The sequence below is a fragment of the Channa argus genome, unplaced genomic scaffold (genome assembly GCF_033026475.1).
Source record: "Channa argus isolate prfri unplaced genomic scaffold, Channa argus male v1.0 Contig041, whole genome shotgun sequence".
NCBI classification, from domain to species: Eukaryota; Metazoa; Chordata; class Actinopteri; order Anabantiformes; family Channidae; genus Channa; species Channa argus.
This window is the reverse complement of record NW_027125260.1, coordinates 181,702-202,452: the sequence shown is the minus strand read 5'-3', so window position 1 is coordinate 202,452 and position 20,751 is coordinate 181,702. Positions and strand designations below refer to the sequence as shown.

Below are 20,751 nucleotides of genomic sequence, written 5' to 3'. Positions count from 1 at the left end.
TCCAAACCTTATTTAGCATTTTTGAATTGTTAGGTTTTGTGCCGTGGTTTTGTTTATAAATTGTATATTTTGTAAATAGTATTAAATCTGTAGGGGTGAACTGCCATTTTCTTTGGACTGTTTTCACATTAGGGAGTTAGGGTTAGCGACTGTCTTTTGGTTTGTTTATTTCTATCAGGCTAGCTAGCACTTTCTGTGGGAAATGGCTTATTTTGTTTATTATGTTGGCCTTGGTTCGCCCTGAGTTGTAGTGTCATGTTTTGTTTGACACTTTCTTTCGTTTAAAATAAATATCATTCTGTTGGAACATCTCGATCCTGGATTTTGGTTTGGGGATCGGAGATGGAACATGCTAATTTATCTTTGTGTGTTGCACCCTGACCCCCTAGACAGGGGCGTAACAGACCAGTACAGTTATAGTACTTTGTACTTTGCCACATTTATCTTCTTCTTAGCAAGTGTCATGCATTCTGCTTCTCCAGCGTTTTTAAGAGCTGTTGATGATGTCAAATGCAGCTTACGGCCACACCGCTTTCTAAGCGCCCGATCTCGTCCGATCTCGGCAGCCAAATAGAGCCGGGCCTGGTTAGTACTTGGTAGGAAGACCGCCTGGGAATACCAGGTGCTGTAAGCTTTTTTGCTTGGGTTTACGGGCAGCACAAGCTGGTGTTACTGCCTATTTATTCATAGAAATTGTTCTATATTTTCATCAAATTTTGTTCTTTCATTGCTGTTTTGCTACTTTATTGGTTTGTCAACCATCGTGCTTCATTACTAGTAGACCATGTTATGGTCCTGGCCATATGTGATGTTTTTATTTTGTTGTTCTTATAGGTGCCCTGCCTGATTGGCCGGATTTGGGGGAAGTACAGGAAGCTGATTGGTCCATCCTACACTTCCTGGAGTTTTAAAAGTACGGTTCCCAACAGCTAGCGAGGCTCTTTCTGGCAGCAGCACCTGTTTGCTGTTCTTGGTTTCCAAACCTTATTTAGCATTTTTGAATTGTTAGGTTTTGTGCCGTGGTTTTGTTTATAAATTGTATATTTTGTAAATAGTATTAAATCTGTAGGGGTGGACTGCCATTTTCTTTTGATTGTTTTCTCTTGTTTTCACATTAGGGAGTTAGGGTTAGCGACTGTCTTTTGGTTTGTTGATTTCTATCAGGCTAGCTAGCACTTTCTGTGGGAAATGGCTTATTTTGTTTATTATGTTGGCCTTGGTTCGCCCTGAGTTGTAGTGTCATGTTTTGTTTGACACTTTCTTTCGTTTAAAATAAATATCATTCTGTTGGAACATCTCGATCCTGGATTTTGGTTTGGGGATCGGAGAGGGAACATGCTAATTTATCTTTGTATGTTGCACCCTGAGCCCCTAGACAGGGGCGTAACAGACCAGTACAGTTATAGTCCTTTGTACTTTGCCACATTTATCTTCTTCTTAGCAAGTGTCATGCATTCTGCTTCTCCAGCGTTTTTAAGAGCTGTTGATGATGTCAAATGCAGCTTACGGCCACACCGCTCTCTAAGCGCCCGATCTCGTCAGATCTCGGCAGCCAAATAGAGCCGGGCCTGGTTAGTACTTGGTAGGAAGACCGCCTGGGAATACCAGGTGCTGTAAGCTTTTTTGCTTGGGTTTACGGGCAGCACAAGCTGGTGTTACTGCCTATTTATTCATAGAAATTGTTCTATATTTTCATCAAATTTTGTTCTTTCATTGCTGTTTTGCTACTTTATTGGTTTGTCAACCATCGTGCTTCATTACTAGTAGACCATGTTACGGTCCTGGCCATATGTGTTGTTTTTATTTTCTTGTTCTTATACGTGCCCTGCCTGATTGGCCGGATTTGGGGGAAGTACAGGAAGCTGATTGGTCCATCCTACACTTCCTGGAGTTTTAAAAGTACGGTTCCCAACAGCTAGCGAGGCTCTTTCTGGCAGCAGCACCTGTTTGCTGTTCTTGCTTTCCAAACCTTATTTAGCATTTTTGAATTGTTAGGTTTTGTGCCGTGGTTTTGTTTATAAATTATATATTTTGTAAATAGTATTAAATCTGTAGGGGTGGACTGCCATTTTCTTTTGATTGTTTTCTCTTGTTTTCACATTAGGGAGTTAGGGTTAGCGACTGTCTTTTGGTTTGTTTATTTCTATCAGGCTAGCTAGCACTTTCTGTGGGAAATGGCTTATTTTGTTTATTATGTTGGCCTTGGTTCACCCTGAGTTGTAGTGTCATGTTTTGTTTGACACTTTCTTTCGTTTAAAATAAATATCATTCTGTTGGAACATCTCGATCCTGGATTTTGGTTTGGGGATCGGAGAGGGAACATGCTAATTTATCTTTGTATGTTTCACCCTGACCCCCTAGACAGGGGCGTAACAGACCAGTACAGTTATAGTACTTTGTACTTTGCCACATTTATCTTCTTCTTAGCAAGTGTCATGCATTCTGCTTCTCTAGCGTTTTTAAGAGCTGTTGATGATGTCAAATGCAGCTTACGGCCACACCGCTCTCTAAGCGCCCGCTCTCTAAGCGCCCGATCTCGTCCGATCTCGGCAGCCAAATAGAGCCGGGCCTGGTTAGTACTTGGTAGGAAGACCGCCTGGGAATACCAGGTGCTGTAAGCTTTTTTGCTTGGGTTTACGGGCAGCACAAGCTGGTGTTACTGCCTATTTATTCATAGAAATTGTTCTATATTTTCATCAAATTTTGTTCTTTCATTGCTGTTTTGCTACTTTATTGGTTTGCCAACCATCGTGCTTCATTACTAGTAGACCATGTTACGGTCCTGGCCATATGTGTTGTTTTTATTTTCTTGTTCTTATAGGTGCCCTGCCTGATTGGCCGGATTGGGGGGCAGTACAGGAAGCTGATTGGTCCATCCTACACTTCCTGGAGTTTTAAAAGTACGGTTCCCAACAGCTAGCGAGGCTCTTTCTGGCATCAGCACCTGTTTGCTGTTCTTGGTTTCCAAACCTTATTTAGCATTTTTGAATTGTTAGGTTTTGTGCCGTGGTTTTGTTTATAAATTGTATATTTTGTAAATAGTATTAAATCTGTAGGGGTGAACTGGCATTTTCTTTGGACTGTTTTCACATTAGGGAGTTAGGGTTAGCGACTGTCTTTTGGTTTGTTTATTTCTATCAGGCTAGCTAGCACTTTCTGTGGGAAATGGCTTATTTTGTTTATTATGTTGGCCTTGGTTCACCCTGAGTTGTAGTGTCATGTTTTGTTTGACACTTTCTTTCGTTTAAAATAAATATCATTCTGTTGGAACATCTCGATCCTGGATTTTGGTTTGGGGATCGGAGAGGGAACATGCTAATTTATCTTTGTATGTTGCACCCTGACCCCCTAGACAGGGGCGTAACAGACCAGTACAGTTATAGTACTTTGTACTTTGCCACATTTATCTTCTTCTTAGCAAGTGTCATGCATTCTGCTTCTCCAGCGTTTTTAAGAGCTGTTGATGATGTCAAATGCAGCTTACGGCCACACCGCTCTCTAAGCGCCCGATCTCGTCCGATCTCGGCAGCCAAATAGAGCCGGGCCTGGTTAGTACTTGGTAGGAAGACCGCCTGGGAATACCAGGTGCTGTAAGCTTTTTTGCTTGGGTTTACGGGCAGCACAAGCTGGTGTTACTGCCTATTTATTCATAGAAATTGTTCTATATTTTCATCAAATTTTGTTCTTTCATTGCTGTTTTGCTACTTTATTGGTTTGCCAACCATCGTGCTTCATTACTAGTAGACCATGTTACGGTCCTGGCCATATGTGTTGTTTTTATTTTCTTGTTCTTATAGGTGCCCTGCCTGATTGGCCGGATTGGGGGGCAGTACAGGAAGCTGATTGGTCCATCCTACACTTCCTGGAGTTTTAAAAGTACGGTTCCCAACAGCTAGCGAGGCTCTTTCTGGCAGCAGCACCTGTTTGCTGTTCTTGCTTTCCAAACCTTATTTAGCATTTTTGAATTGTTAGGTTTTGTGCCGTGGTTTTGTTTATAAATTTTATATTTTGTAAATAGTATTAAATCTGTAGGGGTGGACTGCCATTTTCTTTTGATTGTTTTCTCTTGTTTTCAAATTAAGGAGTTAGGGTTAGCGACTGTCTTTTGGTTTGTTTATTTCTATCAGGCTAGCTAGCACTTTCTGTGGGAAATGGCTTATTTTGTTTATTATGTTGGCCTTGGTTCGCCCTGAGTTGTAGTGTCATGTTTTGTTTGACACTTTCTTTCGTTTAAAATAAATATCATTCTGTTGGAACATCTCGATCCTGGATTTTGGTTTGGGGATCGGAGAGGGAACATGCTAATTTATCTTTGTATGTTGCACCCTGACCCCCTAGACAGGGGCGTAACAGACCAGTACAGTTATAATACTTTGTACTTTGCCACATTTATCTTCTTCTTAGCAAGTGTCATGCATTCTGCTTCTCCAGCGTTTTTAAGAGCTGTTGATGATGTCAAATGCAGCTTACGGCCACACCGCTCTCTAAGCGCCCGATCTCGTCCGATCTCGGCAGCCAAATAGAGCCGGGCCTGGTTAGTACTTGGTAGGAAGACCGCCTGGGAATACCAGGTGCTGTAAGCTTTTTTGCTTGGGTTTACGGGCAGCACAAGCTGGTGTTACTGCCTATTTATTCATAGAAATTGTTCTATATTTTCATCAAATTTTGTTCTTTCATTGCTGTTTTGCTACTTTATTGGTTTGCCAACCATCGTGCTTCATTACTAGTAGACCATGTTACGGTCCTGGCCATATGTGTTGTTTTTATTTTCTTGTTCTTATAGGTGCCCTGCCTGATTGGCCGGATTGGGGGGCAGTACAGGAAGCTGATTGGTCCATCCTACACTTCCTGGAGTTTTAAAAGTACGGTTCCCAACAGCTAGCGAGGCTCTTTCTGGCATCAGCACCTGTTTGCTGTTCTTGGTTTCCAAACCTTATTTAGCATTTTTGAATTGTTAGGTTTTGTGCCGTGGTTTTGTTTATAAATTGTATATTTTGTAAATAGTATTAAATCTGTAGGGGTGAACTGCCATTTTCTTTGGACTGTTTTCACATTAGGGAGTTAGGGTTAGCGACTGTCTTTTGGTTTGTTTCTTTCTATCAGGCTAGCTAGCACTTTCTGTGGGAAATGGCTTATTTTGTTTATTATGTTGGCCTTGGTTCGCCCTGAGTTGTAGTGTCATGTTTTGTTTGACACTTTCTTTCGTTTAAAATAAATATCATTCTGTTGGAACATCTCGATCCTGGATTTTGGTTTGGGGATCGGAGAGGGAACATGCTAATTTATCTTTGTATGTTGCACCTTGAGCCCCTAGACAGGGGCGTAACAGACCAGTACAGTTATAGTCATTTGTACTTTGCCACATTTATCTTCTTCTTAGCAAGTGTCATGCATTCTGCTTCTCCAGCGTTTTTAAGAGCTGTTGATGATGTCAAATGCAGCTTACGGCCACACCGCTCTCTAAGCGCCCGATCTCGTCAGATCTCGGCAGCCAAATAGAGCCGGGCCTGGTTAGTACTTGGTAGGAAGACCGCCTGGGAATACCACGTGCTGTAAGCTTCTTTGCTTGGGTTTACGGGCAGCACAAGCTGGTGTTACTGCCTATTTATTCATAGAAATTGTTCTATATTTTCACCAAATTTTGTTCTTTCATTGCTGTTTTGCTACTTTATTGGTTTGTCAACCATCGTGCTTCATTACTAGTAGACCATGTTACGGTCCTGGCCATATGTGTTGTTTTTATTTTGTTGTTCTTATAGGTGCCCTGCCTGAATGGCCGGATTTGGGGGCAGTACAGGAAGCTGATTGGTCCATCCTACACTTCCTGGAGTTTTAAAAGTACGGTTCCCAACAGCTAGCGAGGCTCTTTCTGGCATCAGCACCTGTTTGCTGTTCTTGGTTTCTAAACCTTATTTAGCATTTTTGAATTGTTAGGTTTTGTGCCGTGGTTTTGTTTATAAATTGTATATTTTGTAAATAGTATTAAATCTGTAGGGGTGAACTGCCATTTTCTTTGGACTGTTTTCACATTAGGGAGTTAGGGTTAGCGACTGTCTTTTGGTTTGTTTATTTCTATCAGGCTAGCTAGCACTTTCTGTGGGAAATGGCTTATTTTGTTTATTATGTTGGCCTTGGTTCGCCCTGAGTTGTAGTGTCATGTTTTGTTTGACAGTTTCTTTCGTTTAAAATAAATATCATTCTGTTGGAACATCTCGATCCTGGATTTTGGTTTGGGGATCGGAGAGGGAACATGCTAATTTATCTTTGTATGTTGCACCCTGAGCCCCTAGACAGGGGCGTAACAGACCAGTACAGTTGTAGTACTTTGTACTTTGCCACATTTATCTTCTTCTTAGCAAGTGTCATGCATTCTGCTTCTCCAGCGTTTTTAAGAGCTGTTGATGATGTCAAATGCAGCTTACGGCCACACCGCTCTCTAAGCGCCCGATCTCGTCCGATCTCGGCAGCCAAATAGAGCCGGGCCTGGTTAGTACTTGGTAGGAAGACCGCCTGGGAATACCAGGTGCTGTAAGCTTTTTTGCTTGGGTTTACGGGCAGCACAAGCTGGTGTTACTGCCTATTTATTCATAGAAATTGTTCTATATTTTCATCAAATTTTGTTCTTTCATTGCTGTTTTGCTACTTTATTGGTTTGCCAACCATCGTGCTTCATTACTAGTAGACCATGTTACGGTCCTGGCCATATGTGTTGTTTTTATTTTCTTGTTCTTATAGGTGCCCTGCCTGATTGGCCGGATTGGGGGGCAGTACAAGAAGCTGATTGGTCCATCCTACACTTCCTGGAGTTTTAAAAGTACGGTTCCCAACAGCTAGCGAAGCTCTTTCTGGCATCAGCACCTGTTTGCTGTTCTTGGTTTCCAAACCTTATTTAGCATTTTTGAATTGTTAGGTTTTGTGCCGTGGTTTTGTTTATAAATTGTATATTTTGTAAATAGTATTAAATCTGTAGGGGTGAACTGCCATTTTCTTTGGACTGTTTTCACATTAGGGAGTTAGGGTTAGCGACTGTCTTTTGGTTTGTTTATTTCTATCAGGCTGACTAGCACTTTCTGTGGGAAATGGCTTATTTTGTTTATTATGTTGGCCTTGGTTCGCCCTGAGTTGTAGTGTCATGTTTTGTTTGACACTTTCTTTCGTTTAAAATAAATATCATTCTGTTGGAACATCTCGATCCTGGATTTTGGTTTGGGGATCGGAGAGGGAACATGCTAATTTATCTTTGTATGTTGCACCCTGACCCCCTAGACAGGGGCGTAACAGACCAGTACAGTTATAGTACTTTGTACTTTGCCACATTTATCTTCTTCTTAGCAAGTGTCATGCATTCTGCTTCTCCAGCGTTTTTAAGAGCTGTTGATGATGTCAAATGCAGCTTACGGCCACACTGCTCTCTAAGCGCCCGATCCCGTCCGATCTCGGCAGCCAAATAGGGCCGGGCCTTGTTAGTACTTGGTAGGAAGACCGCCTGGGAATACCACGTGCTGTAAGCTTCTTTGCTTGGGTTTACGGGCAGCACAAGCTGGTGTTACTGCCTATTTATTCATAGAAATTGTTCTATATTTTCACCAAATTTTGTTCTTTCATTGCTGTTTTGCTACTTTATTGGTTTGCCAACCATCGTGCTTCATTACTAGTAGACCATGTTACGGTCCTGGCCATATGTGTTGTTTTTATTTTCTTGTTCTTATAGGTGCCCTGCCTGATTGGCCGGATTGGGGGGCAGTACAGGAAGCTGATTGGTCCATCCTACACTTCCTGGAGTTTTAAAAGTACGGTTCCCAACAGCTAGCGAGGCTCTTTCTGGCATCAGCACCTGTTTGCTGTTCTTGGTTTCCAAACCTTATTTAGCATTTTTGAATTGTTAGGTTTTGTGCCGTGGTTTTGTTTATAAATTGTATATTTTGTAAATAGTATTAAATCTGTAGGGGTGAACTGCCATTTTCTTTGGACTGTTTTCACATTAGGGAGTTAGGGTTAGAGACTGTATTTTGGTTTGTTTATTTCTATCAGGCTAGCTAGCACTTTCTGTGGGAAATGCCTTATTTTGTTTATTATGTTGGCCTTGGTTCGCCCTGAGTTGTAGTGTCATGTTTTGTTTGACACTTTCTTTCGTTTAAAATAAATATCATTCTGTTGGAACATCTCGATCCTGGATTTTGGTTTGGGGATCGGAGAGGGAACATGCTAATTTATCTTTGTATGTTTCACCCTGACCCCCTAGACAGGGGCGTAACAGACCAGTACAGTTATAGTACTTTGTACTTTGCCACATTTATCTTCTTCTTAGCAAGTGTCATGCATTCTGCTTCTCTAGCGTTTTTAAGAGTTGTTGATGATGTCAAATGCAGCTTACGGCCACACCGCTCTCTAAGCGCCCGATCTCGTCCGATCTCGGCAGCCAAATAGAGCCGGGCCTGGTTAGTACTTGGTAGGATGACCGCCTGTGAATACCAGGTGCTGTAAGCTTTTTTGCTTGGGTTTACGGGCAGCACAAGCTTGTGTTACTGCCTATTCATAGAAATTGTTCTATATTTTCATCAAATTTTGTTCTTTCATTGCTGTTTTGCTACTTTATTGGTTTGCCAACCATCGTGCTTCATTACTAGTAGACCATGTTACGGTCCTGGCCATATGTGTTGTTTTTATTTTGTTGTTCTTATAGGTGCCCTGCCTGAATGGCCGGATTTGGGGGCAGTACAGGAAGCTGATTGGTCCATCCTACACTTCCTGGAGTTTTAAAAGTACGGTTCCCAACAGCTAGCGAGGCTCTTTCTGGCATCAGCACCTGTTTGCTGTTCTTGGTTTCTAAACCTTATTTAGCATTTTTGAATTGTTAGGTTTTGTGCCGTGGTTTTGTTTATAAATTGTATATTTTGTAAATAGTATTAAATCTGTAGGGGTGAACTGCCATTTTCTTTGGACTGTTTTCACATTAGGGAGTTAGGGTTAGCGACTGTCTTTTGGTTTGTTTATTTCTATCAGGCTAGCTAGCACTTTCTGTGGGAAATGGCTTATTTTGTTTATTATGTTGGCCTTGGTTCGCCCTGAGTTGTAGTGTCATGTTTTGTTTGACAGTTTCTTTCGTTTAAAATAAATATCATTCTGTTGGAACATCTCGATCCTGGATTTTGGTTTGGGGATCGGAGAGGGAACATGCTAATTTATCTTTGTATGTTGCACCCTGAGCCCCTAGACAGGGGCGTAACAGACCAGTACAGTTATAGTACTTTGTACTTTGCCACATTTATCTTCTTCTTAGCAAGTGTCATGCATTCTGCTTCTCCAGCGTTTTTAAGAGCTGTTGATGATGTCAAATGCAGCTTACGGCCACACCGCTCTCTAAGCGCCTGATCTCGTCCGATCTCGGCAGCCAAATAGAGCCGGGCCTGGTTAGTACTTGGTAGGAAGACCGCCTGGGAATACCAGGTGCTGTAAGCTTTTTTGCTTGGGTTTACGGGCAGCACAAGCTGGTGTTACTGCCTATTTATTCATAGAAATTGTTCTATATTTTCATCAAATTTTGTTCTTTCATTGCTGTTTTGCTACTTTATTGGTTTGCCAACCATCGTGCTTCATTACTAGTAGACCATGTTACGGTCCTGGCCATATGTGTTGTTTTTATTTTCTTGTTCTTATAGGTGCCCTGCCTGATTGGCCGGATTGGGGGGCAGTACAAGAAGCTGATTGGTCCATCCTACACTTCCTGGAGTTTTAAAAGTACGGTTCCCAACAGCTAGCGAGGCTCTTTCTGGCATCAGCACCTGTTTGCTGTTCTTGGTTTCCAAACCTTATTTAGCATTTTTGAATTGTTAGGTTTTGTGCCGTGGTTTTGTTTATAAATTGTATATTTTGTAAATAGTATTAAATCTGTAGGGGTGAACTGCCATTTTCTTTGGACTGTTTTCACATTAGGGAGTTAGGGTTAGCGACTGTCTTTTGGTTTGTTTATTTCTATCAGGCTAGCTAGCACTTTCTGTGGGAAATGGCTTATTTTATTTATTATGTTGGCCTTGGTTCGCCCTGAGTTGTAGTGTCATGTTTTGTTTGACACTTTCTTTCGTTTAAAATAAATATCATTCTGTTGGAACATCTCGATTCTGGATTTTGGTTTGGGGATCGGAGAGGGAACATGCTAATTTATCTTTGTATGTTGCACCCTGACCCCCTAGACAGGGGCGTAACAGACCAGTACAGTTATAGTACTTTGTACTTTGCCACATTTATCTTCTTCTTAGCAAGTGTCATGCATTCTGCTTCTCCAGCGTTTTTAAGAGCTGTTGATGATGTCAAATGGAGCTTACGGCCAAACCGCTCTCTAAGCGCCCGATCTCGTCCGATCTCGGCAGCCAAATAGAGCCGGGCCTAGTTCCTACTTGGTAGGAAGACCGCCTGGGAATACCAGGTGCTGTAAGCTTTTTTGCTTGGGTTTACGGGCAGCACAAGCTGGTGTTACTGCCTATTTATTCATAGAAATTGTTCTATATTTTCATCAAATTTTGTTCTTTCATTGCTGTTTTGCTACTTTATTGGTTTGTCAACCATCGTGCTTCATTACTAGTAGACCATGTTATGGTCCTGGCCATATGTGTTGTTTTTATTTTGTTGTTCTTATAGGTGCCCTGCCTGATTGGCCGGATTTGGGGGAAGTACAGGAAGCTGATTGGTCCATCCTACACTTCCTGGAGTTTTAAAAGTACGGTTCCCAACAGCTAGCGAGGCTCTTTCTGGCAGCAGCACCTGTTTGCTGTTCTTGCTTTCCAAACCTTATTTAGCATTTTTGAATTGTTAGGTTTTGTGCCGTGGTTTTGTTTATAAATTGTATATTTTGTAAATAGTATTAAATCTGTAGGGGTGGACTGCCATTTTCTTTTGATTGTTTTCTCTTGTTTTCACATTAGGGAGTTAGGGTTAGCGACTGTCTTTTGGTTTGTTTATTTCTATCAGGCTGACTAGCACTTTCTGTGGGAAATGGCTTATTTTGTTTATTATGTTGGCCTTGGTTCGCCCTGAGTTGTAGTGTCATGTTTTGTTTGACACTTTCTTTCGTTTAAAATAAATATCATTCTGTTGGAACATCTCGATCCTGGATTTTGGTTTGGGGATCGGAGAGGGAACATGCTAATTTATCTTTGTATGTTGCACCCTGACCCCCTAGACAGGGGCGTAACAGACCAGTACAGTTATAGTACTTTGTACTTTGCCACATTTATCTTCTTCTTAGCAAGTGTCATGCATTCTGCTTCTCCAGCGTTTTTAAGAGCTGTTGATGATGTCAAATGCAGCTTACGGCCACACTGCTCTCTAAGCGCCCGATCCCGTCCGATCTCGGCAGCCAAATAGGGCCGGGCCTTGTTAGTACTTGGTAGGAAGACCGCCTGGGAATACCACGTGCTGTAAGCTTCTTTGCTTGGGTTTACGGGCAGCACAAGCTGGTGTTACTGCCTATTTATTCATAGAAATTGTTCTATATTTTCATCAAATTTTGTTCTTTCATTGCTGTTTTGCTACTTTATTGGTTTGTCAACCATCGTGCTTCATTACTAGTAGACCATGTTACGGTCCTGGCCATATGTGTTGTTTTTATTTTCTTGTTCTTATAGGTGCCGTGCCTGATTGGCCGGATTTGGGGGAAGTACAGGAAGCTGATTGGTCCATCCTACACTTCCTGGAGTTTTAAATGTACGGTTCCCAACAGCTAGCGAGGCTCTTTCTGGCAGCAGCACCTGTTTGCTGTTCTTGGTTTCCAAATCTTATTTAGCATTTTTGAATTGTTAGGTTTTGTGCCGTGGTTTTGTTTATAAATTGTATATTTTGTAAATAGTATTAAATCTGTAGGGGTGGACTGCCATTTTCTTTTGATTGTTTTCTCTTGTTTTCACATTAGGGAGTTAGGGTTAGCGACTATCTTTTTGTTTGTTTATTTCTATCAGGCTAGCTAGCACTTTCTGTGGGAAATGGCTTATTTTGTTTATTATGTTGGCCTTGGTTCGCCCTGAGTTGTAGTGTCATGTTTTGTTTGACACTTTCTTTCGTTTAAAATAAATATCATTCTGTTGGAACATCTCAATCCTGGATTTTGGTTTGGGGATCGGAGAGGGAACATGCAAATTTATCTTTGTATGTTTCACCCTGACCCCCTAGACAGGGGCGTAACAGACCAGTACAGTTATAATACTTTGTACTTTGCCACATTTATCTTCTTCTTAGCAAGTGTCATGCATTCTGCTTCTCCAGCGTTTTTAAGAGCTGTTGATGATGTCAAATGCAGCTTACGGCCACACCGCTCTCTAAGCGCCCGATCTCGTCCGATCTCGGCAGCCAAATAGAGCCGGGCCTGGTTAGTACTTGGTAGGAAGACCGCCTGGGAATACCACGTGCTGTAAACTTCTTTGCTTGGGTTTACGGGCAGCACAAGCTGGTGTTACTGCCTATTTATTCATAGAAATTGTTCTATATTTTCATCAAATTTTGTTCTTTCATTGCTGTTTTGCTACTTTATTGGTTTGCCAACCATCGTGCTTCATTACTAGTAGACCATGTTACGGTCCTGGCCATATGTGTTGTTTTTATTTTGTTGTTCTTATAGGTGCCCTGCCTGATTGGCCGGATTGGGGGGCAGTACAGGAAGCGGATTGGTCCATCCTACACTTCCTGGAGTTTTAAAAGTACGGTTCCCAACAGCTAGCGAGGCTCTTTCTGGCATCAGCACCTGTTTGCTGTTCTTGGTTTCCAAACCTTATTTAGCATTTTTGAATTGTTAGGTTTTGTGCCGTGGTTTTGTTTATAAATTGTATATTTTGTAAATAGTATTAAATCTGTAGGGGTGAACTGCCATTTTCTTTGGACTGTTTTCACATTAGGGAGTTAGGGTTAGCGACTGTCTTTTGGTTTGTTTATTTCTATCAGGCTAGCTAGCACTTTCTGTGGGAAATGGCTTATTTTGTTTATTATGTTGGCCTTGGTTCGCCCTGAGTTGTAGTGTCATGTTTTGTTTGACACTTTCTTTCGTTTAAAATAAATATCATTCTGTTGGAACATCTCGATCCTGGATTTTGGTTTGGGGATCGGAGATGGAACATGCTAATTTATCTTTGTGTGTTGCACCCTGACCCCCTAGACAGGGGCGTAACAGACCAGTACAGTTATAGTACTTTGTACTTTGCCACATTTATCTTCTTCTTAGCAAGTGTCATGCATTCTGCTTCTCCAGCGTTTTTAAGAGCTGTTGATGATGTCAAATGCAGCTTACGGCCACACCGCTTTCTAAGCGCCCGATCTCGTCCGATCTCGGCAGCCAAATAGAGCCGGGCCTGGTTAGTACTTGGTAGGAAGACCGCCTGGGAATACCAGGTGCTGTAAGCTTTTTTGCTTGGGTTTACGGGCAGCACAAGCTGGTGTTACTGCCTATTTATTCATAGAAATTGTTCTATATTTTCATCAAATTTTGTTCTTTCATTGCTGTTTTGCTGCTTTATTGGTTTGTCAACCATCGTGCTTCATTACTAGTAGACCATGTTATGGTCCTGGCCATATGTGATGTTTTTATTTTGTTGTTCTTATAGGTGCCCTGCCTGATTGGCCGGATTTGGGGGAAGTACAGGAAGCTGATTGGTCCATCCTACACTTCCTGGAGTTTTAAAAGTACGGTTCCCAACAGCTAGCGAGGCTCTTTCTGGCAGCAGCACCTGTTTGCTGTTCTTGGTTTCCAAACCTTATTTAGCATTTTTGAATTGTTAGGTTTTGTGCCGTGGTTTTGTTTATAAATTGTATATTTTGTAAATAGTATTAAATCTGTAGGGGTGGACTGCCATTTTCTTTTGATTGTTTTCTCTTGTTTTCACATTAGGGAGTTAGGGTTAGCGACTGTCTTTTGGTTTGTTGATTTCTATCAGGCTAGCTAGCACTTTCTGTGGGAAATGGCTTATTTTGTTTATTATGTTGGCCTTGGTTCGCCCTGAGTTGTAGTGTCATGTTTTGTTTGACACTTTCTTTCGTTTAAAATAAATATCATTCTGTTGGAACATCTCGATCCTGGATTTTGGTTTGGGGATCGGAGAGGGAACATGCTAATTTATCTTTGTATGTTGCACCCTGAGCCCCTAGACAGGGGCGTAACAGACCAGTACAGTTATAGTCCTTTGTACTTTGCCACATTTATCTTCTTCTTAGCAAGTGTCATGCATTCTGCTTCTCCAGCGTTTTTAAGAGCTGTTGATGATGTCAAATGCAGCTTACGGCCACACCGCTCTCTAAGCGCCCGATCTCGTCAGATCTCGGCAGCCAAATAGAGCCGGGCCTGGTTAGTACTTGGTAGGAAGACCGCCTGGGAATACCAGGTGCTGTAAGCTTTTTTGCTTGGGTTTACGGGCAGCACAAGCTGGTGTTACTGCCTATTTATTCATAGAAATTGTTCTATATTTTCATCAAATTTTGTTCTTTCATTGCTGTTTTGCTACTTTATTGGTTTGTCAACCATCGTGCTTCATTACTAGTAGACCATGTTACGGTCCTGGCCATATGTGTTGTTTTTATTTTCTTGTTCTTATACGTGCCCTGCCTGATTGGCCGGATTTGGGGGAAGTACAGGAAGCTGATTGGTCCATCCTACACTTCCTGGAGTTTTAAAAGTACGGTTCCCAACAGCTAGCGAGGCTCTTTCTGGCAGCAGCACCTGTTTGCTGTTCTTGCTTTCCAAACCTTATTTAGCATTTTTGAATTGTTAGGTTTTGTGCCGTGGTTTTGTTTATAAATTATATATTTTGTAAATAGTATTAAATCTGTAGGGGTGGACTGCCATTTTCTTTTGATTGTTTTCTCTTGTTTTCACATTAGGGAGTTAGGGTTAGCGACTGTCTTTTGGTTTGTTTATTTCTATCAGGCTAGCTAGCACTTTCTGTGGGAAATGGCTTATTTTGTTTATTATGTTGGCCTTGGTTCACCCTGAGTTGTAGTGTCATGTTTTGTTTGACACTTTCTTTCGTTTAAAATAAATATCATTCTGTTGGAACATCTCGATCCTGGATTTTGGTTTGGGGATCGGAGAGGGAACATGCTAATTTATCTTTGTATGTTTCACCCTGACCCCCTAGACAGGGGCGTAACAGACCAGTACAGTTATAGTACTTTGTACTTTGCCACATTTATCTTCTTCTTAGCAAGTGTCATGCATTCTGCTTCTCTAGCGTTTTTAAGAGCTGTTGATGATGTCAAATGCAGCTTACGGCCACACCGCTCTCTAAGCGCCCGCTCTCTAAGCGCCCGATCTCGTCCGATCTCGGCAGCCAAATAGAGCCGGGCCTGGTTAGTACTTGGTAGGAAGACCGCCTGGGAATACCAGGTGCTGTAAGCTTTTTTGCTTGGGTTTACGGGCAGCACAAGCTGGTGTTACTGCCTATTTATTCATAGAAATTGTTCTATATTTTCATCAAATTTTGTTCTTTCATTGCTGTTTTGCTACTTTATTGGTTTGCCAACCATCGTGCTTCATTACTAGTAGACCATGTTACGGTCCTGGCCATATGTGTTGTTTTTATTTTGTTGTTCTTATAGGTGCCCTGCCTGATTGGCCGGATTGGGGGGCAGTACAGGAAGCGGATTGGTCCATCCTACACTTCCTGGAGTTTTAAAAGTACGGTTCCCAACAGCTAGCGAGGCTCTTTCTGGCATCAGCACCTGTTTGCTGTTCTTGGTTTCCAAACCTTATTTAGCATTTTTGAATTGTTAGGTTTTGTGCCGTGGTTTTGTTTATAAATTGTATATTTTGTAAATAGTATTAAATCTGTAGGGGTGAACTGCCATTTTCTTTGGACTGTTTTCACATTAGGGAGTTAGGGTTAGCGACTGTCTTTTGGTTTGTTTATTTCTATCAGGCTAGCTAGCACTTTCTGTGGGAAATGGCTTATTTTGTTTATTATGTTGGCCTTGGTTCACCCTGAGTTGTAGTGTCATGTTTTGTTTGACACTTTCTTTCGTTTAAAATAAATATCATTCTGTTGGAACATCTCGATCCTGGATTTTGGTTTGGGGATCGGAGAGGGAACATGCTAATTTATCTTTGTATGTTGCACCCTGACCCCCTAGACAGGGGCGTAACAGACCAGTACAGTTATAGTACTTTGTACTTTGCCACATTTATCTTCTTCTTAGCAAGTGTCATGCATTCTGCTTCTCCAGCGTTTTTAAGAGCTGTTGATGATGTCAAATGCAGCTTACGGCCACACCGCTCTCTAAGCGCCCGATCTCGTCCGATCTCGGCAGCCAAATAGAGCCGGGCCTGGTTAGTACTTGGTAGGAAGACCGCCTGGGAATACCAGGTGCTGTAAGCTTTTTTGCTTGGGTTTACGGGCAGCACAAGCTGGTGTTACTGCCTATTTATTCATAGAAATTGTACTATATTTTCATCAAATTTTGTTCTTTCATTGCTGTTTTGCTACTTTATTGGTTTGTCAACCATCGTGCTTCATTACTAATAGACCATGTTACGGTCCTGGCCATATGTGTTGTTTTTATTTTCTTGTTCTTATAGGTGCCCTGCCTGATTGGCCGGATTGGGGGGCAGTACAGGAAGCTGATTGGTCCATCCTACACTTCCTGGAGTTTTAAAAGTACGGTTCCCAACAGCTAGCGAGGCTCTTTCTGGCAGCAGCACCTGTTTGCTGTTCTTGCTTTCCAAACCTTATTTAGCATTTTTGAATTGTTAGGTTTTGTGCCGTGGTTTTGTTTATAAATTTTATATTTTGTAAATAGTATTAAATCTGTAGGGGTGGACTGCCATTTTCTTTTGATTGTTTTCTCTTGTTTTCAAATTAGGGAGTTAGGGTTAGCGACTGTCTTTTGGTTTGTTTATTTCTATCAGGCTAGCTAGCACTTTCTGTGGGAAATGGCTTATTTTGTTTATTATGTTGGCCTTGGTTCGCCCTGAGTTGTAGTGTCATGTTTTGTTTGACACTTTCTTTCGTTTAAAATAAATATCATTCTGTTGGAACATCTCGATCCTGGATTTTGGTTTGGGGATCGGAGAGGGAACATGCTAATTTATCTTTGTATGTTGCACCCTGACCCCCTAGACAGGGGCGTAACAGACCAGTACAGTTATAATACTTTGTACTTTGCCACATTTATCTTCTTCTTAGCAAGTGTCATGCATTCTGCTTCTCCAGCGTTTTTAAGAGCTGTTGATGATGTCAAATGCAGCTTACGGCCACACCGCTCTCTAAGCGCCCGATCTCGTCCGATCTCGGCAGCCAAATAGAGCCGGGCCTGGTTAGTACTTGGTAGGAAGACCGCCTGGGAATACCAGGTGCTGTAAGCTTTTTTGCTTGGGTTTACGGGCAGCACAAGCTGGTGTTACTGCCTATTTATTCATAGAAATTGTTCTATATTTTCATCAAATTTTGTTCTTTCATTGCTGTTTTGCTACTTTATTGGTTTGCCAACCATCGTGCTTCATTACTAGTAGACCATGTTACGGTCCTGGCCATATGTGTTGTTTTTATTTTCTTGTTCTTATAGGTGCCCTGCCTGATTGGCCGGATTGGGGGGCAGTACAGGAAGCTGATTGGTCCATCCTACACTTCCTGGAGTTTTAAAAGTACGGTTCCCAACAGCTAGCGAGGCTCTTTCTGGCATCAGCACCTGTTTGCTGTTCTTGGTTTCCAAACCTTATTTAGCATTTTTGAATTGTTAGGTTTTGTGCCGTGGTTTTGTTTATAAATTGTATATTTTGTAAATAGTATTAAATCTGTAGGGGTGAACTGCCATTTTCTTTGGACTGTTTTCACATTAGGGAGTTAGGGTTAGCGACTGTCTTTTGGTTTGTTTATTTCTATCAGGCTAGCTAGCACTTTCTGTGGGAAATGGCTTATTTTGTTTATTATGTTGGCCTTGGTTCGCCCTGAGTTGTAGTGTCATGTTTTGTTTGACACTTTCTTTCGTTTAAAATAAATATCATTCTGTTGGAACATCTCGATCCTGGATTTTGGTTTGGGGATCGGAGAGGGAACATGCTAATTTATCTTTGTATGTTGCACCCTGAGCCCCTAGACAGGGGCGTAACAGACCAGTACAGTTATAGTCATTTGTACTTTGCCACATTTATCTTCTTCTTAGCAAGTGTCATGCATTCTGCTTCTCCAGCGTTTTTAAGAGCTGTTGATGATGTCAAATGCAGCTTACGGCCACACCGCTCTCTAAGCGCCCGATCTCGTCAGATCTCGGCAGCCAAATAGAGCCGGGCCTGGTTAGTACTTGGTAGGAAGACCGCCTGGGAATACCACGTGCTGTAAGCTTCTTTGCTTGGGTTTACGGGCAGCACAAGCTGGTGTTACTGCCTATTTATTCATAGAAATTGTTCTATATTTTCACCAAATTTTGTTCTTTCATTGCTGTTTTGCTACTTTATTGGTTTGCCAACCATCGTGCTTCATTACTAGTAGACCATGTTACGGTCCTGGCCATATGTGTTGTTTTTATTTTGTTGTTCTTATAGGTGCCCTGCCTGAATGGCCGGATTTGGGGGCAGTACAGGAAGCTGATTGGTCCATCCTACACTTCCTGGAGTTTTAAAAGTACGGTTCCCAACAGCTAGCGAGGCTCTTTCTGGCATCAGCACCTGTTTGCTGTTCTTGGTTTCTAAACCTTATTTAGCATTTTTGAATTGTTAGGTTTTGTGCCGTGGTTTTGTTTATAAATTGTATATTTTGTAAATAGTATTAAATCTGTAGGGGTGAACTGCCATTTTCTTTGGACTGTTTTCACATTAGGGAGTTAGGGTTAGCGACTGTCTTTTGGTTTGTTTATTTCTATCAGGCTAGCTAGCACTTTCTGTGGGAAATGGCTTATTTTGTTTATTATGTTGGCCTTGGTTCGCCCTGAGTTGTAGTGTCATGTTTTGTTTGACAGTTTCTTTCGTTTAAAATAAATATCATTCTGTTGGAACATCTCGATCCTGGATTTTGGTTTGGGGATCGGAGAGGGAACATGCTAATTTATCTTTGTATGTTGCACCCTGAGCCCCTAGACAGGGGCGTAACAGACCAGTACAGTTATAGTACTTTGTACTTTGCCACATTTATCTTCTTCTTAGCAAGTGTCATGCATTCTGCTTCTCCAGCGTTTTTAAGAGCTGTTGATGATGTCAAATGCAGCTTACGGCCACACCGCTCTCTAAGCGCCCGATCTCGTCCGATCTCGGCAGCCAAATAGAGCCGGGCCTGGTTAGTACTTGGTAGGAAGACCGCCTGGGAATACCAGGTGCTGTAAGCTTTTTTGCTTGGGTTTACGGGCAGCACAAGCTGGTGTTACTGCCTATTTATTCATAGAAATTGTTCTATATTTTCATCAAATTTTGTTCTTTCATTGCTGTTTTGCTACTTTATTGGTTTGCCAACCATCGTGCTTCATTACTAGTAGACCATGTTACGGTCCTGGCCATATGTGTTGTTTTTATTTTCTTGTTCTTATAGGTGCCCTGCCTGATTGGCCGGATTGGGGGGCAGTACAAGAAGCTGATTGGTCCATCCTACACTTCCTGGAGTTTTAAAAGTACGGTTTCCAACAGCTAGCGAGGCTCTTTCTGGCATCAGCACCTGTTTGCTGTTCTTGGTTTCCAAACCTTATTTAGCATTTTTGAATTGTTAGGTTTTGTGCCGTGGTTTTGTTTATAAATTGTATATTTTGTAAATAGTATTAAATCTGTAGGGGTGAACTGCCATTTTCTTTGGACTGTTTTCACATTAGGGAGTTAGGGTTAGCGACTGTCTTTTGGTTTGTTTATTTCTATCAGGCTGACTAGCACTTTCTGTGGGAAATGGCTTATTTTGTTTATTATGTTGGCCTTGGTTCGCCCTGAGTTGTAGTGTCATGTTTTGTTTGACACTTTCTTTCGTTTAAAATAAATATCATTCTGTTGGAACATCTCGATCCTGGATTTTGGTTTGGGGATCGGAGAGGGAACATGCTAATTTATCTTTGTATGTTGCACCCTGACCCCCTAGACAGGGGCGTAACAGACCAGTACAGTTATAGTACTTTGTACTTTGCCACATTTATCTTCTTCTTAGCAAGTGTCATGCATTCTGCTTCTCCAGCGTTTTTAAGAGCTGTTGATGATGTCAAATGCAGCTTACGGCCACACTGCTCTCTAAGCGCCCGATCCCGTCCGATCTCGGCAGCCAAATAGGGCCGGGCCTTGTTAGTACTTGGTAGGAAGACCGCCTGGGAATACCACGTGCTGTAAGCTTCTTTGCTTGGGTTTACGGGCAGCACAAGCTGGTGTTACTGCCTATTTATTCATAGAAATTGTTCTATATTTTCACCAAATTTTGTTCTTTCATTGCTGTTTTGCTACTTTATTGGTTTGCCAACCATCGTGCTTCATTACTAGTAGACCATGTTACGGTCCTGGCCATATGTGTTGTTTTTATTTTCTTGTTCTTATAGGTGCCCTGCCTGATTGGCCGGATTGGGGGGCAGTACAGGAAGCTGATTGGTCCATCCTACACTTCCTGGAGTTTTAAAAGTACGGTTCCCAACAGCTAGCGAGGCTCTTTCTGGCATCAGCACCTGTTTGCTGTTCTTGGTTTCCAAACCTTATTTAGCATTTTTGAATTGTTAGGTTTTGTGCCGTGGTTTTGTTTATAAATTGTATATTTTGTAAATAGTATTAAATCTGTAGGGGTGAACTGCCATTTTCTTTGGACTGTTTTCACATTAGGGAGTTAGGGTTAGCGA

General features: G+C 41.8%; 21 pseudogenes; all 21 read left to right on the top strand.

Moving 5' to 3' along the window:
* Positions 1-515: 515 nt before the first annotated feature.
* LOC137118552 (5S ribosomal RNA) lies at positions 516-634 on the top strand (annotated as a pseudogene).
* Positions 635-1,501: 867 nt separating this feature from the next.
* On the top strand, positions 1,502-1,620 carry LOC137118521 (5S ribosomal RNA; annotated as a pseudogene).
* Positions 1,621-2,487: 867 nt separating this feature from the next.
* On the top strand, positions 2,488-2,621 carry LOC137118748 (5S ribosomal RNA; annotated as a pseudogene).
* Positions 2,622-3,478: 857 nt separating this feature from the next.
* LOC137118822 (5S ribosomal RNA) lies at positions 3,479-3,597 on the top strand (annotated as a pseudogene).
* Positions 3,598-4,464: 867 nt separating this feature from the next.
* On the top strand, positions 4,465-4,583 carry LOC137118821 (5S ribosomal RNA; annotated as a pseudogene).
* An 857-nt stretch (positions 4,584-5,440) lies between these two features.
* Positions 5,441-5,559, top strand: LOC137118621 (5S ribosomal RNA; annotated as a pseudogene).
* An 857-nt stretch (positions 5,560-6,416) lies between these two features.
* On the top strand, positions 6,417-6,535 carry LOC137118820 (5S ribosomal RNA; annotated as a pseudogene).
* Positions 6,536-7,392: 857 nt separating this feature from the next.
* On the top strand, positions 7,393-7,511 carry LOC137118774 (5S ribosomal RNA; annotated as a pseudogene).
* An 857-nt stretch (positions 7,512-8,368) lies between these two features.
* Positions 8,369-8,487, top strand: LOC137118543 (5S ribosomal RNA; annotated as a pseudogene).
* Positions 8,488-9,340: 853 nt separating this feature from the next.
* Positions 9,341-9,459, top strand: LOC137118558 (5S ribosomal RNA; annotated as a pseudogene).
* An 857-nt stretch (positions 9,460-10,316) lies between these two features.
* On the top strand, positions 10,317-10,435 carry LOC137118739 (5S ribosomal RNA; annotated as a pseudogene).
* Positions 10,436-11,302: 867 nt separating this feature from the next.
* On the top strand, positions 11,303-11,421 carry LOC137118773 (5S ribosomal RNA; annotated as a pseudogene).
* Positions 11,422-12,288: 867 nt separating this feature from the next.
* On the top strand, positions 12,289-12,407 carry LOC137118693 (5S ribosomal RNA; annotated as a pseudogene).
* An 857-nt stretch (positions 12,408-13,264) lies between these two features.
* Positions 13,265-13,383, top strand: LOC137118551 (5S ribosomal RNA; annotated as a pseudogene).
* Positions 13,384-14,250: 867 nt separating this feature from the next.
* Positions 14,251-14,369, top strand: LOC137118520 (5S ribosomal RNA; annotated as a pseudogene).
* An 867-nt stretch (positions 14,370-15,236) lies between these two features.
* Positions 15,237-15,370, top strand: LOC137118747 (5S ribosomal RNA; annotated as a pseudogene).
* Positions 15,371-16,227: 857 nt separating this feature from the next.
* LOC137118818 (5S ribosomal RNA) lies at positions 16,228-16,346 on the top strand (annotated as a pseudogene).
* Positions 16,347-17,213: 867 nt separating this feature from the next.
* LOC137118817 (5S ribosomal RNA) lies at positions 17,214-17,332 on the top strand (annotated as a pseudogene).
* An 857-nt stretch (positions 17,333-18,189) lies between these two features.
* LOC137118620 (5S ribosomal RNA) lies at positions 18,190-18,308 on the top strand (annotated as a pseudogene).
* An 857-nt stretch (positions 18,309-19,165) lies between these two features.
* Positions 19,166-19,284, top strand: LOC137118816 (5S ribosomal RNA; annotated as a pseudogene).
* An 857-nt stretch (positions 19,285-20,141) lies between these two features.
* LOC137118772 (5S ribosomal RNA) lies at positions 20,142-20,260 on the top strand (annotated as a pseudogene).
* The last annotated feature ends 491 nt before the right edge of the window (positions 20,261-20,751 follow it).